At 42.6% G+C, this 13,824-nt stretch overlaps 1 non-coding gene across 1 annotated transcript; it reads right to left on the bottom strand.

The window, feature by feature from the left end:
• Positions 1 to 6,853: 6,853 nt before the first annotated feature.
• Trnaa-agc (transfer RNA alanine (anticodon AGC)) lies at positions 6,854 to 6,924 on the bottom strand. Its single transcript has one exon. It is a non-coding gene; the product is annotated as a tRNA-Ala (tRNA).
• Between the last annotated feature and the right edge of the window lie 6,900 nt (positions 6,925 to 13,824).

Here is a 13,824-nt window from a genome sequence, read left to right as displayed (position 1 = left end):
TTTTTCAATGGTTGTTCTTGCAACCAGACATGGAGTGAAGACAATGTTCCATTGCAAAGTGTCTTCTGAACTCTGGAGTGACAATGTGTGACACAAGTGGAATACTTTAAGAACTCAATGCCCTTCCATTTATTCACACTTTTACTTAAAAAAAATATTATTATCTAAGCATGCTTAGAAATATTACCAGAAATCCTTTGACTACTTTTTAAGGGACATAATTAGCAAAAGTTAAATGGTTAAGCCTTTTCTCTCCAAGGTAGAACTAAAGTAAAGAATTCATATTTTATCACAGCTGTGAGAGTCCAAAAGTCTTGATTGCAGAGCAGAATTAATGGCTACAACAATGTTCCTCGAGATGCCCAGACCATCAGCATCAGCATGACCCCAAATTTGTGAGAAGTACAAATGCCTTGGCCCCCTCTCAGATGCACTGAGTTTGAAACTGGGAGTGTGGGCTAGCCAGCATTCTCTGAACAAGCTTCCAGCAGATTCTGATACAGAGTTGAGAACCACTGTCCGAGCAGTCTGCAGTTTTGAGAAGAGTCTTTAGTGCCTATATTTTATTTTACTTTCATGGTGCTGGGAATGGAATAAAGGGCCTTGGGCATGCAAGGTGAGCACTCTACCATTGAACTATATTTCCAGCCCCCAAACCTGTGTATCAAAACAGATCCTCTTATAGGAAATGGTCTGGGGCTGCTGCCAGTGAATGTCAACAAATCAGATGAAGCCTCCACTTTAGAGACAGGGTCTGTGACACTATTGATTCCAAGGTTAATTTAGCCTCATCCCAGATTTTCTGGTGATAAGAACATACTATCCGTGGTCACAGCTTCCAAAGTTCAAGAGGATAAACACTCTTCCCAATATTTTCTAGGAAAAAGAAAAAGAAAACTCCAATCATACGTAAAGTTCAAGACAGTCATGTGGAGAGCAGTGACAGAGAATGGGAGAGCAGTGATTGGGACTGGGGGTCTCTGATGACCTCATGACTGTGGGGCACCTGTTCCCTAAGAAGGTTACTGCTCAAGGGCATGGGATGCCTAGCTGCTATAATAAAGCCCTGCCTGAGGAGGCTCTGTGTAAGAGTCTTATCAGCTTCAACCTTGATCTTAGGCACATAGCTCCTGGGGATAGAGGAATTCTCATGCCAGACAACCACAATGTTTCACCAGCTCTGCTTCTCCTGAGCCTGCCTGCTTAACAGTAACTTTAAACAATGGACCTTCTTGAATGCTACACAAAACTCCTAACATTGCACATTGCAACTGTGGATTGCAACTGAAGAAAAGCTGCATAGATGTTTCTAGTTCTATAACTTTCTTGAGTACAAAGAAGTTCTTCAACAGATAAATGAATAAAGAAAATTAATATATTCACACATACACATGTATTCATTCAATGGAATATTACTCAGCTTTAAAGAAGAATGAAATGATGGCATTTGCCAGTAAATCGATGGAGTTGGAGAATATGCTAAGCAAAATAAGCCAGTCCCCCTCCTCCCAAAAAAGCAAAGGCCAAATGTGTTCTCTAATATGTGGATGCTAATTCACAATGGGGGGGGCACTAGAGAAGAATAGAGTTACCTTAGGTTAGGTAGATGAAAGTGAAGGGAGGGGAAGGCAGGGGATGTAGGGTAGGAAGGATACTAGAATGAAACAGACATTATTGCTTTATGTATATATGTGACTGCATGAGCAATGTGATTCTACAACATGTACACTCAGAAAAATGAGAAATTATATCGCATCTATATATATCAAAGTGCATAAATATATTCTACTGTCATTTATAACTATTTAAAACAAATTTAAAAATTAAAGAATAATGCTTGCATAGTCTTTCTTTAGTAATGAGACATAAGTAAAGATTGCTGGTGTAACTCTTTAGATCAGCTTCTCCATCAGAGAGCAGGACTCCACCCGATCTAGCTGTTTATCTTCATGCATACATACTTTATTTTCTAATCCCCCTTTGCCCCTCGCCGGAACTGTGAGTTTGGCAGATCTGGTGGCCGCATAGTGGGAATCTAGTTAGTTTTTTCAGTCCACCATTTAGTTCTTGGTGTTGATTGTTAGTAGTTATTTACGACTCTAAGAAATGAGGCTATGGAAGTGCCCCCAAACATGGTAGCTATGGCAGGGCAGAGATGGAACTTAACTTTTGAAAGATATGGGTGTCCAGACAGTTAGAAAACAGCACCAAGGCTGCTATCTGTCCTTAGTACCAATGTCATTCCCAGGGAGCAAACTGATTTGGGGTACATAATTAGTTTTGTGCCTTGGAGGTAGGAGAGTGATGTTGGTAAACAGTGTCCACTTGTGTGCTTTCTTAAATTGTGACGCTGAAATCACCTAAACCAAAGTTCCTAGGGTATTTGGGCATTCATGAAAATACAGATTTTACCCATCTCCTCTCAAAAAACAACAACAACAACAAACCCACAACAAAAAACAGAGTCAGCATCAGCAGGGAATCCCAAATTTCTCTTAGATGCAGACATCTGGAAACCATTAATACATGACTCCCAACCTTACTTCTTTTTCAGATTTTAATTAGAACATACAACCTGCTTTTACCCATTGGAACTTGGACCTACGGTAAGAATATAAATGCCAAAATGAGATACATCTGGCTTCAAATCTTGGACCCAACAGCAACCAAAGTCAAGACTTTTGACAGGTCTCTGAATTTATTTGAGACTCAATTGTCTCATTTGTAAAGTGCAATGATTAAAACCCAGACTGCAGGAGTATTGGGAAGGGTAAATGAGAAACTGTAAGCAAAGGATCAAAAACACAACAGACATTTAACATAGAAGTATTATTAGCAGATTCTAAGGAATTCACCTATTTTCTAGCTCTCCAAGTTGTATTTTTATAACAATCTCTTTCCCAAATTCTTTTTTTCCAAAAGGAAGAAGGAAGGTAGAAAAGTGAGAGAGAAAAGGGTGGAGGAGAAGGAAAGCAAGTAATTATTGTGAAATCTGATCTAATCATCACATCCTTCTTAGGAGACAAAAGTTGTGTTTTTTTTTGTTTTTTTTTTTTTCCATCTAGAATTTATGGGAAGACTGCTGAGAAACAGGAACAAGAAAACAAATGTCTTTGCCTCCCAACCTCAGACTCATTCAACGCCTGGGGTAATCCCAGTTTTGATTCAGTTCCCACTACCACATAACTCTGCGGTGATCTGAAATCACTGGAGGTGTAAGGTTTGCCCATAAACTAGGAGAATATGACGAGGAGGTTTCAGCAGATGTGACCCCAAAATGGAAGGACCGCCGGTGTCAGATTCCCTGCACCCGCTTCCTGAAACCTCAGCCCCTGCAAGGGATGACTCAGCACTTTACCTCCTCTAGCCAAATAAACCATGTCCCAATTACCAAGCTTTGAGAGTGTCCTCTGGAAGACGGAGAACTAGAAAACCGGCCTGCCCTTTGTGGCGACAGAAGTCCTCCTTCAACTTTTAATGGCCTGAGTTGTTCTATAGGAATCACGATGACTAACTTTGTTTTGAACGTCAGACTTGATTCCAGTCTCAGATAGGGCAGGAGGACAAGCTCATTGACTCCATCTGTGAGGCAAGAAGTGGGAGTGGTATTTTAGTCCAGGAGATCTGAAGATCAAATCAAACGCCCAGGTCATGCACGTCACATGCACTGAATGCTGAGACAGTCCAGGGAAAGAGTTCCATCCTTGTTTGGAAGCTTGAGATTCCATTGAGGGCAAAATACACCAATCTTTTGGGCAAAAATACTCTTCACAGACTATAGAGAGTCTAGGAATGGAGCATGGACACACTCAATGAAAACCAGGATTCCAGATCTTTTTGGACTTGTCAGAGAAGCAATGGAAAATAAACAATTCCCAGATAATCTAATATTGCAACAAAATTAGCTGTATCTTTTCCTCTCATTCAATGTCAAAGCACAAGACACATGCTTTTTTTCCCTGTGGAATAATCCAATAATTTTAGAACTCCCAAAGAGATCAGGTTCTTCATACACAAGGGCCTTCCACACATTTGGCTGGTCTTTTCAAAGAGCACATACAAAGTGATGATATTTCATATGTAGGTGTGTCCATCATTATGTCAGGGTGTGGGCATAATCACCCTAAAGGTAACAATTTCCATGGAATAAATGCACTAATAGCAGCGAAAGAAGACGCCCCAGTAATATAATTTTTATTGGCTCTTTTTTTTTTCCCCCTCACTGTCTTGATAGAAAAATATCTGCCTAAGCTCAGAGCACAGCTCCTAAAGAAATTTCTGCTTGTAGAATTTGGCCCGATTTGGTCTATCTGTGAACCTATCACACTTCTTCCCCATCATCAGCCTGTGTAGTCAAATGGAGTCCAATTTCAGAAGACAGCTTCTGGAAGTTTCCCCGGGCTCCCTTGTCAAAGTTATGGGGAACCGGGAGATTCTGCCTCCATTCTTTAATCCCTTTGGGGGAAATTCTTGCCAAGTCATTTCTAAGCATGGAAGGAGTTCCACAGTGTCTTAGGTGACTTTCTGTAGGTCTCTAAAACTTGTGTGGAGTTACAGAAAATGTAAAGGTAGTGAGGAGCCTGCTGAGAATTATTGGGCTTGAGGTAAAGAATGAAGCCCTGCCATGTTACCATCCACCACTAAAGCAAATGGGATGATTTATGTTTTCCAGAAAGGACTTTTTGGAAAGATGTGGTGTTCGACAGTCCTGGGCCCTAACTGACATTTGTTTTGCATTATAAAACATCATCTCAGAGAATTATTAGTTCATGATTTAAAGGAGAAACAGTGTTTGGGTATTTAAAAGCCGTGTGTGTATGTGGTGTGTGTGTGTGTGTTGTTTGTAAAAGTTGAAATAATAGCCAAATCCTTTCTGGATTTCAGAAACCAATTGTTTGGTACATGCATGAAGCTCTGAATTGGCACAAAAGGAGGAATTTGTGAATGTTCTTCAGTTCTCACTTTAAGGGTCCCCTCCTCAGGCTTGCATTCACTGTTCACTGGGTCTTAACTAGACATGCTGTGCTTGTTAAGAGGAAGGTGTTATCTCCATTTCTCAAAGGAGGACACTAAGAGGCACTACTGTCTGCCTCACACAGCACATAGCATTCAGCAAAAGCTCTTTGGCTCCAGAACATTTCCTTGAGATCAGAATAAAGGCATGAAAAGTGTTTCTCATTCCTGGGAGTTGGGGAGCATTGCTGCTGGGGTCCATGCTACTTTATGACCAAGCAACAGATATCTCCAGTGTCTGGAGTGTTTGTTTTGATAGCTTTGTTTTCCACTTTTGCAATTCTAGGTGACCCGTGTTTTGATTTCCATTCTACCTCTAGCTTCACCCCAAAAACTTTTTTTGCAAATGGACATTTAAAGAGTGTGCAGATGATTAGGACACTGAACCTGAATCCTTTTCTTTTCTAATCTGTAAAATGGACACAGTTGTTCCTCGATCCTGGAACTCTTAAGAGGTTCATGTCAGATAGGGGGATCAAAAGTACTTTGAAAACCATTCTATTGTTCCAAGTGAAAGATTATTTTTTCCTTCCATTTAAATAATTTTCTAAGTTAATTGACAAAACATGAATAATTTTCTACTTCTTATTCTTGCAGACCAAAAACTGACTTTGTATAGTTTTAAATTTGCAAAAAACTCACCCACCTAACCTCCATTTATTTGTACTTTCTAGTCATCTAATAAATCCTTTTTTTTTTTTTTTTTTTTAGTTTTAGAGCTGTTTTGTGTTCCCCCCCACCCTGGCTTCTGCTGCCTAGTTTGATTTAATTAAGGGGAGAAAGTTCCATATTTAGAAATGCTCATTGCTAGGCCCCTCAGTCACCAACTTGTCTGTGGAAGTAAGTCGTTCCCCCCTACCTTCCCACTTTCTAAAAAAACTTTTGACAAAGACCAAGCTGCAAGAATACATTACAGATCATCAAAAGCTGGCACCATTTAGCTAATGGCGTGCATTTTGTTTTCAGATTCTCTTAATACTTTAAGCACTTAACTGAGCCCATGTTCATTCTGAGCTGTTGTTTGTGGTTTCCAGGCAGAAGCAGCCCACCTGACTTTGAGTACCCCTGTCTGTGAATTGATAAGGCTGTCTGGAGTCTTTAAAACTCCTTTAAGTGCTAAATGTCAAGCTGGAATTGGGCACCTCTTGCTGAACAATGAGTGTTGTTTTAAAATGACTACTTAATATGAAGAGGTTTCCAAGCGCACTAATGCTCGGGGTATTTAAACAGGGTAATGGGGTATCTTTAAGGTGCCTTTTTAGTTGGCAACTTAATAATCTCCTTCTTGTTCAAATATTATTTACACTACAGTACATCTGATACTCCCCGAAAGTTAAACAAGCCATTCAGGAAAATGGGATTGAGTTGTGACAAGCTGAATAGAAGCCCTAAAAGGTCTATGGGAAGATATCCCTTCCCCACACTTTTTGTCCATCCTGTTTAGAGGGAATTTTATCTGTAGATAAATAGGAAAAAAGGAGATGCAGTAGTTGAATTTATTAGACAAATCTCTGAATATATGAACACATTTTCTGCTTATAACTTATTTCTTTTTTTCTTTACCAAATGCTCTGGAAATAAGGAGCTAGAAGAGTTTTCACCTGATAATGCTCCATTTGAGACAAAAACATAAAAATTAAAAACCTAGAAGGTGGGGTAGAGAGAAACCCAGTGAGACCGCTGCTCCTGGAGTTGTGGAGATGTTTACGGATGAGTTGCAGTCCTTCAGGGACCTGCCCTGCCCAGTCCTAGGGCCACCAACCTCTGAAGTCAGTGAATAGCTGCCATGTGACACTAGAGTCACCTCATCCTTCCCAGAAATACTGTGGGTTTTTTGTTTTTGGGTTGCTGGGGATTGAACCCAGGCCTCATGCATGCTAGGCAAGTGCTCTGCCATTGAACTACACCCCAGCCCATTATGTGTGCTTTCTAATTATACCCCTTGAACTATGCTAAATTCTCATCTCTTAGTGACTCCAATTATTTCTACTCTGTGGCTTTAAAAGTTCTCTAACTATGAAAGAAAGAAACCTTGATAATAAGGTAAGAGAATCAGAATCTAAGACCTATCATTTCTAAGTCCAGAAGATACTTCAATTCTGAACTTAAATGAAAAATAAATTTCATATCACTGTATGTAAAATATATATATATATAATTTTTATTTATTTTTTTGCAGGCACATTCAGAGTAGTATAGCTATAGACTTTTTTTTCAGTTTCAGAAAAAAAAGAGTTTTGGGATATTTCTCTGGTTGTGGTTTCCCAGCAGGTAAAACATAAGAAGTTTCCCACTTCCTGGGGGTTTTGAAAAGTCATATATTTGATACTGTTTAGGCCTAATGGGTGTGAGGTGAGGGAGCAGAGGTGGGGAAGGAAAAAGGACAGTGAGCACAGAGCTAGGCCTCAGACTGGGGTTCCCTAAAGCTTGGGCCTGGGCCTTGAAATCTTGGGGCCTTTGTTTTCATATCTGTCACATAAGGATGATAGAATCACACAAATGCCATTCATACAGATGTTTGGCAAAAGACTCAAACTGCACTGCTATGTTGGTCAGCCTTCTTATTTAACAAGACCTGGGACCCAGTGGGGGCTATGGCTACTTCATTCTAATAGCCTTCAAGAAATGTGGGTGGACACTGCATGAGCTGCCACCGTGAGTCCCCCCCTTCACACTTGTGACCAGATGTGGAGCTGCCAGTGACTGGAGCACATGGCCCGTTCCCCCGTCTCCTGCAGGCAGGTCTCAGGCCTGGAGAGTGAAGGGACATACAGGCAGGTTCCCATGTAGTGGTGCCAGTTTCATGGCCAGGACTAGGGCCCAGGCCATCTGGCTCCCAGACCGCTGCCCTTTCCAGCTCACCACATCATCGGAGGAGCCATTGTTGTGAGGGCATGAAGTCCCCATGGCTCCAATTTCCTCATCTGGAAGCTAGGATTAACACTGAGTTGGTAATGGGAGGGAAAGCAGTGTTCTGTCAGGAAAGAGGGCAATTTGTAAGCCCTTGGCACCTAGAAGAGGCCTCCAGCGACGGCTGGCAGCCTCTGATGATCCTTGGCAGCTGCTGGCATGAGAATTTGCCTGGCCTATGTGTAAGTCATTTGATCTTGGGGTTGGGGGCTGTGGATCAACTGTGAATGTAGCTTGGAAAGTCCTGCAGGTACCACATCTGTTTTCTAACTTATAAATCGGTACAAAGAGACCCTGGATATTGTCCTTTTGTGGTGGGAACTGCCACTGAAATCTCAGAAGGTCAGGTGCCTGGCTTGTACCCTTTAGATGCACAGTGACTGCTTTTTGTGGGGGAGGGGAACCCCTCTTGCATCTTCGCCTGCCCATACCTGGGCCATACAAGTGCATGCAGCAGGCCAGGCTGGTCCCTTGGTGCTGCTGCCCATTGCTGTGCCCTGTAGTCATCCAGGTCACAGTTTTTCAGTCCCCTCTATTTGGGGATCCCTGACTCTCACCAGAGAGCTGCAATGTTCAGTCCCTCACAGTCCAAGCCTGCCCAACCCAACCCAGTGCAGGCCAGCGGTGGGCAGGCCAGCTCAGAGTCCCGAGAATGCAGATGCCAGAACCACCATGGCAGTGCCAGGGTCACCATTTAAGGCCACATGAGCTTGCCAAGTGACTCTGCCCAACCTGTTGAAGCACATTTCTATGCAAAACATTATCATAGGGATGTTTTTTAGCATTAAGATGCAAGAAAACATTCTATGAATATGGTGAAAAATTCCAGCAGCATTAATTCATTGCCCTCATGATCCTCCTTGGCCCTAAAAGTTGTTTTGCCCTCATTTGGGCAAACAAGCCTAAGTAGGATAGGCGTCACTTTCCATTCAATCTATTTCCTTGGTCTCAGCCTATGCACCAGGGAGGTACAAAGTCTCTTTTATAATTTTCTCCAGTGGCCGAATGCTGCCAGCAAGAAAAAATTATAGCCTCCATCATCACTAAATCCAAAAACCTGGTCCAATGACCTTTGCTTGGAGACAAAATTTCTCACCACTATACCAAAAAAAATCCAGCAAAGGGCTTTGATCCTGAAAAGCATTAAAACAAAACAACACATAAAACAAATAAACAACTCAGCCCAGCCCAGCCTGGGTTAAAGGGAGTTTCTTTTCATGTGGTTTCCTTTGCGCCTGCATGCTAGGACAGGTTTAGGATGTCTTCAGCTGGAGAACACTGAGATTTGATGTTTAAAGAGAGTGAAGTTGACTGCCCAGTATAGAGCTGTATTCAGGATCCGTGGCGGGGCCCCAGTCCTCGCCTGGCAGCCTGCCTCACCACATCAGCCTCCCAGGCGGGCAGCTCCCATCCCTTTGAGCTCGTCATTCAAAGACGATTCCTGCAGCACATGGGAGAGATGGCTAAGGTGAGAGGGTGAGGCGTGGGCCAGAGGGACACACACTGTCAGTGCACATGTGTGTCCCTGCTGGCTCTGTGGCTGTAGTGGTTTTGATGTCCCTCAAGATACATCTGCTCCAGACCCCTTAAAAACCATCCTCTGAAGGGGCGGGGCCAGATAGATCAAGGGTTATCAGGGCTGAGTAAAGAGAGCTGAGGAAAAGTGAGGGTTCCACTCAATTTTAGAACCCTGAAGTTGAGGGAGATGTGGAATTGCTGTCCGAGTTCTACGACAAGTGCGTAGGGGATACGTATCAAAATTCCACTAAAACAATGGGGAAAAGCCACCCTGCTGAGATTCACATATAAAAGCATGAACATCCCCCAAGTAAGAGTCATTGTTTCTTCTTGTAGCCCATGTGCCCTGGTTATCTTGAGGTGTCTCAGGTGTGTAAGAGTCACTTGTAAATTCCCACTAAGGGGCAGCAGGGCAGCTGTGGTTCCCGGCAGGACCAAGCATGCTTTCTCTCACAAGCATGAACTTTCCAGAGACTCTCCGATCATTAAGGGGGCTCTTCAGAGAGGGAGAGAACACCCTGAGCAGGTGGAGGCATGAGTCAATGAGATGTGGGTTTTTATGGTTGATGTTTCTCTGTTGGAATCCACAGGCTCTTGAGACCTGGAAAAGTGCCAGTTTTAAAAAAAAAAAAATTACTGGTCCTGCTAGTTAGCTGCAAGGAAGCTGGATCCACATTGGACCCATGGATTAGACGCTTACACTCAGGTACCTGGTATAGATTTAGAGTAAAAGAAGGCTAACAAAGGAATCTACTGTGAAAGTACAAAGGCCCTTGGCAATGCAGTGGGTGCCAAGTGTCCCCACGTTCTGGGGGCGTGTAAAGCTGTATTAGGGGAAACCAAGCTACAGCCTGTGAAAGATGAGGCATTAAAGAGTCGAGAGAGGAAGATCTGGTAGGAAAAAACAGTTGTACCAGTACCTGTCCCACAAATTGAAGGAAGGAAAATGGATTTTCCCCTCTAATCAAGGCAAGCAATGAGACGAGGGGCTTCCAGGGGGGCCCTTGTGGACTTGGATGACTGTCTCCTGGAAGTTGATGCATTGGTATTTGATCATCCCCATTAGTCAAATACCGTGGTGTCCAACAGAACCAACAAAGAGGGATTTCTTTGGGATGTGAGTATATTTCCATCCACAACATGACCAAAACACTTATGGTTTTCCCATGGGTTCAATAAATCTATGGGAAAGAAGTGACTTGGAGACATCTTTAGAGGAATGTGCCTAAAAGACGACTTCTGCTGAGATTCGGGAGAGGAGTGAAAATCCAGCCGTCCAGTGCCGGCCTGAATCACAGGTGGGAGCTTCCAGCTGGAGATTCTGAAGGCAGATTATGAAAGTGTGGGGCCAGAAAAGGGTGAACACCTTCCATCGGCCAGTCTGGGGGCCCAGGTGCCACAGGAGAACTATGTGGAAGACGGCCTAAAACCTAATCCTCTCCCTACTGAGCCAACCCTGGAAAGGGCCAGCAACTGAGGCCGGTGAGAGAAGGAGGAGGGATAAAAGATCATCAGCAGACACTGAAGTCAGCCAGCCACATCCACAGCCTTCACTCCAGGTCAGGGGAGGAGAAAAACTTTAAATGAATTTTTAATCAGAATTTAGATTATTATTACATAAGTTAAAATGTTTTGATTGCTGAAATGACATTATTCATGGGACTAACAGGGTATGGAAAAGCTATGAGATTCGCTAAAGATTCCATCTAGGGACATTTAAGAACTAATCCTCTGGATGACTTTGATGGAGAAAATTGGGAAAGAACACTTTATTTTTCCCCCCATCTCATTCAATGAAGTGGTTACATCACGGAAAGAAATTCTCTTTACCTGATTCTCACAGTGATCCTCCTGACCAAGGGAAGGAAAAGGAGGTGGTGTTTATTTGTCTGCTCAGGCTGCCATAACCAAGTACTACAGACTGAGTGGCTTAATCAGCAAAATTTAATTTCCTTCTAGTTCTGGAGTCTAAGACTGGTTTCTTCTGCACTTCTCTCCTGGGCTTGTAGATGGCCACCTGTGTCTTCACCTGGTCTTCCTTCTGTGTCTGTGTCCAAATTTCCTCACTTTAAGAGCATCCGTCATGTTAGATTAGAGCCCACCCTGATGGTAGCAACTTAATTACCCCCTTGAGCCAATAGTTTGAATGTGCCACCCAACATTCATATGCTGGAATTTAATCACTGTGTGAGAGCATTAATAGGTAGGGCCTTTAGGAAGTGGTTGAGTCCTTCAAGGATCAGGACTCTTAAAAAAGATCCTAACTCATAACTCAGTCCTTAGATATTGAAATTCCATAAGGGAAATTTGGTTCAAATTGGAATTTTGATTCTCATGAACATACCATGTTCATTAGGATTAGATTTCTCTGCCTTTAGGGTTTGTTTGAGGGAGTAAGTCTGCCCCCTTCCATCTCCTTTTCCAGGCGAGGACACAGACTTGATCACCTTCCTGACTTCACGTGACCTGTGCCATCTTGGAATCCAGGAACAGACCTTAGAGACAACAAGCCTTCTGGTGCCTTGATCTTGGGTCTCTCATCCTCCAGAATGATAAGAAATAAATTTATGTTTTTTATAAATTACCCCATCTCAGTTATTTTATTTTATAGTACAAATGAACTCAGACAAAGACCCTATATCCAAATACAGTCACCATCTGAGGCAGTGGGTGTTAGGATTTCAACATATGACTCTCTCCTCTGAATGGGCCAGTCTCTTCTGGAAGCCTGGGTCTCCCTTGAGGACAGACATTTTCTTGTAGACCTCCCCAGTAGCTGTCCCCTCTACATATAGCTAGCCTAAAGCACAGGGTAGGGATCCTCCTTGTATCTCATTGCCACTGTATTCTGTTGTCACTCTCTTCTCCATAAGGACACCCACCTCTGAGTCCATCCTACCAAGCTTTAGTATATATTTTGAATTCACGTACGAACACTTACACTGGACTCTATTTATAAGATTTTGGATCTTGTCTCTTTCCATCACCACTCTCATTATAATTATTGTTGATCTTAATACTCCTCTAATTAGAAGTTCTGAAAAGGTAAGAACATGACTTTCATAGAATTACTGAAAGAACCCATATCGAAAACCATAAATTGAAAGGTGGGACAGTTGCTCAATGACAGAGCACACTCTCCTCAATCTCATTGACCTAGATTCAATCTCCAAGACCAAAAAAGGCTTTTTTTGTAATTCGTTAATGAAAAAATCAGTAAGATGATAAGCTGATTCAAAAAAAATACCATAAGGAACTAGTCATATTTATATAGATTTTTGAAAGAAAAAAGAATGAGATTGTTAGGTTAAATACAAAACTGGTAACTATTCTCTGAGGCTGCAAAACTAAAATCTTTGAGGTCTTTCTCTCCTGAATAGAATCTACAAGTTAAAACACAACTTTATAGTGTCTGGGCTTTAATCAAACAATAAACTGCAAAGTCAAACACATGTTCCAAGCATGTTCTCCTAGATAATTAAATGATCCCTGAGTGGGCCTGTAGGATATATTCGGTAGGACATTGAAGAGATAAGTCCCCCCACCCCATTCACCTGAAGTCCAAGTTTTAGGTAAAGTTTCCCACATTCACGAAGGATGATCCATTCACACGGAGGCTCCTGAGCCTCTGCCTGAGTGTCCTCCAGTGATCTTCTCCATTTACCCTGGCTCCACCTCTTCTCCCCAGCTCTCATCCTAGGCTACATATGACCCATCACCAAAACCTGTCCTTTATCTCCATATCAAGTTTCCTGCTTCCCACACACCATAATCCTATCCTTCTACTTTCCCAACTCCAACAATTTTTCTACTCCAAAAGGAACCACGATTCCTGGATCCCATACTCTGTGTATGCCTTTTCTTACCCTCTTGTCTTCACATCCCTCCAATCCAATTTAAATTCCACACATTCCCTTCTATAAACCACCAAGCTGCCTGCTTAGCTTTCACTCTCCTGGCTAAGTCACAAGCGTAGCCAGATGCTGCTCTTCTACTTGTACCTGCCCCTGTGTGGCTCAACATTCCTGGTGAAAAGCAACAGCATGTTGACTTCTCTCCCTTGAAATTTATGACCACTCACCTTGCCTGAGCACTTAGAGGAGTCAGGTAATGAATCTACATGTCCCAGGTCTATTCCTTGCCCTCTTCTCCTAAATCACGTTGTAAACAAATGTTGGTCCTGTCCCGCCCCTCCCCCGAGCCCCACCAAATTCACATGTTGAATCTCTAACCCCCAATGTGGTGGTATTTAGAAGTAGGCCCTTTGGGAGATAGTTAGGTTTATGAGATCTGGAGGATGGAGTCCCCATGATGGGATTAGTTTTCTTTTCTCTTTCCTTCTTTTTAAAATTTGTGGTACTAGGGATTGAACCCAGGGTGCTT

This window comes from Callospermophilus lateralis, chromosome 13 (genome assembly GCF_048772815.1).
Source record: "Callospermophilus lateralis isolate mCalLat2 chromosome 13, mCalLat2.hap1, whole genome shotgun sequence".
NCBI lineage: Eukaryota > Metazoa > Chordata > Mammalia > Rodentia > Sciuridae > Callospermophilus > Callospermophilus lateralis.
The sequence above is the reverse complement of the archived record's forward strand: the minus strand, read 5'-3'. Positions and strand labels throughout refer to the sequence as shown.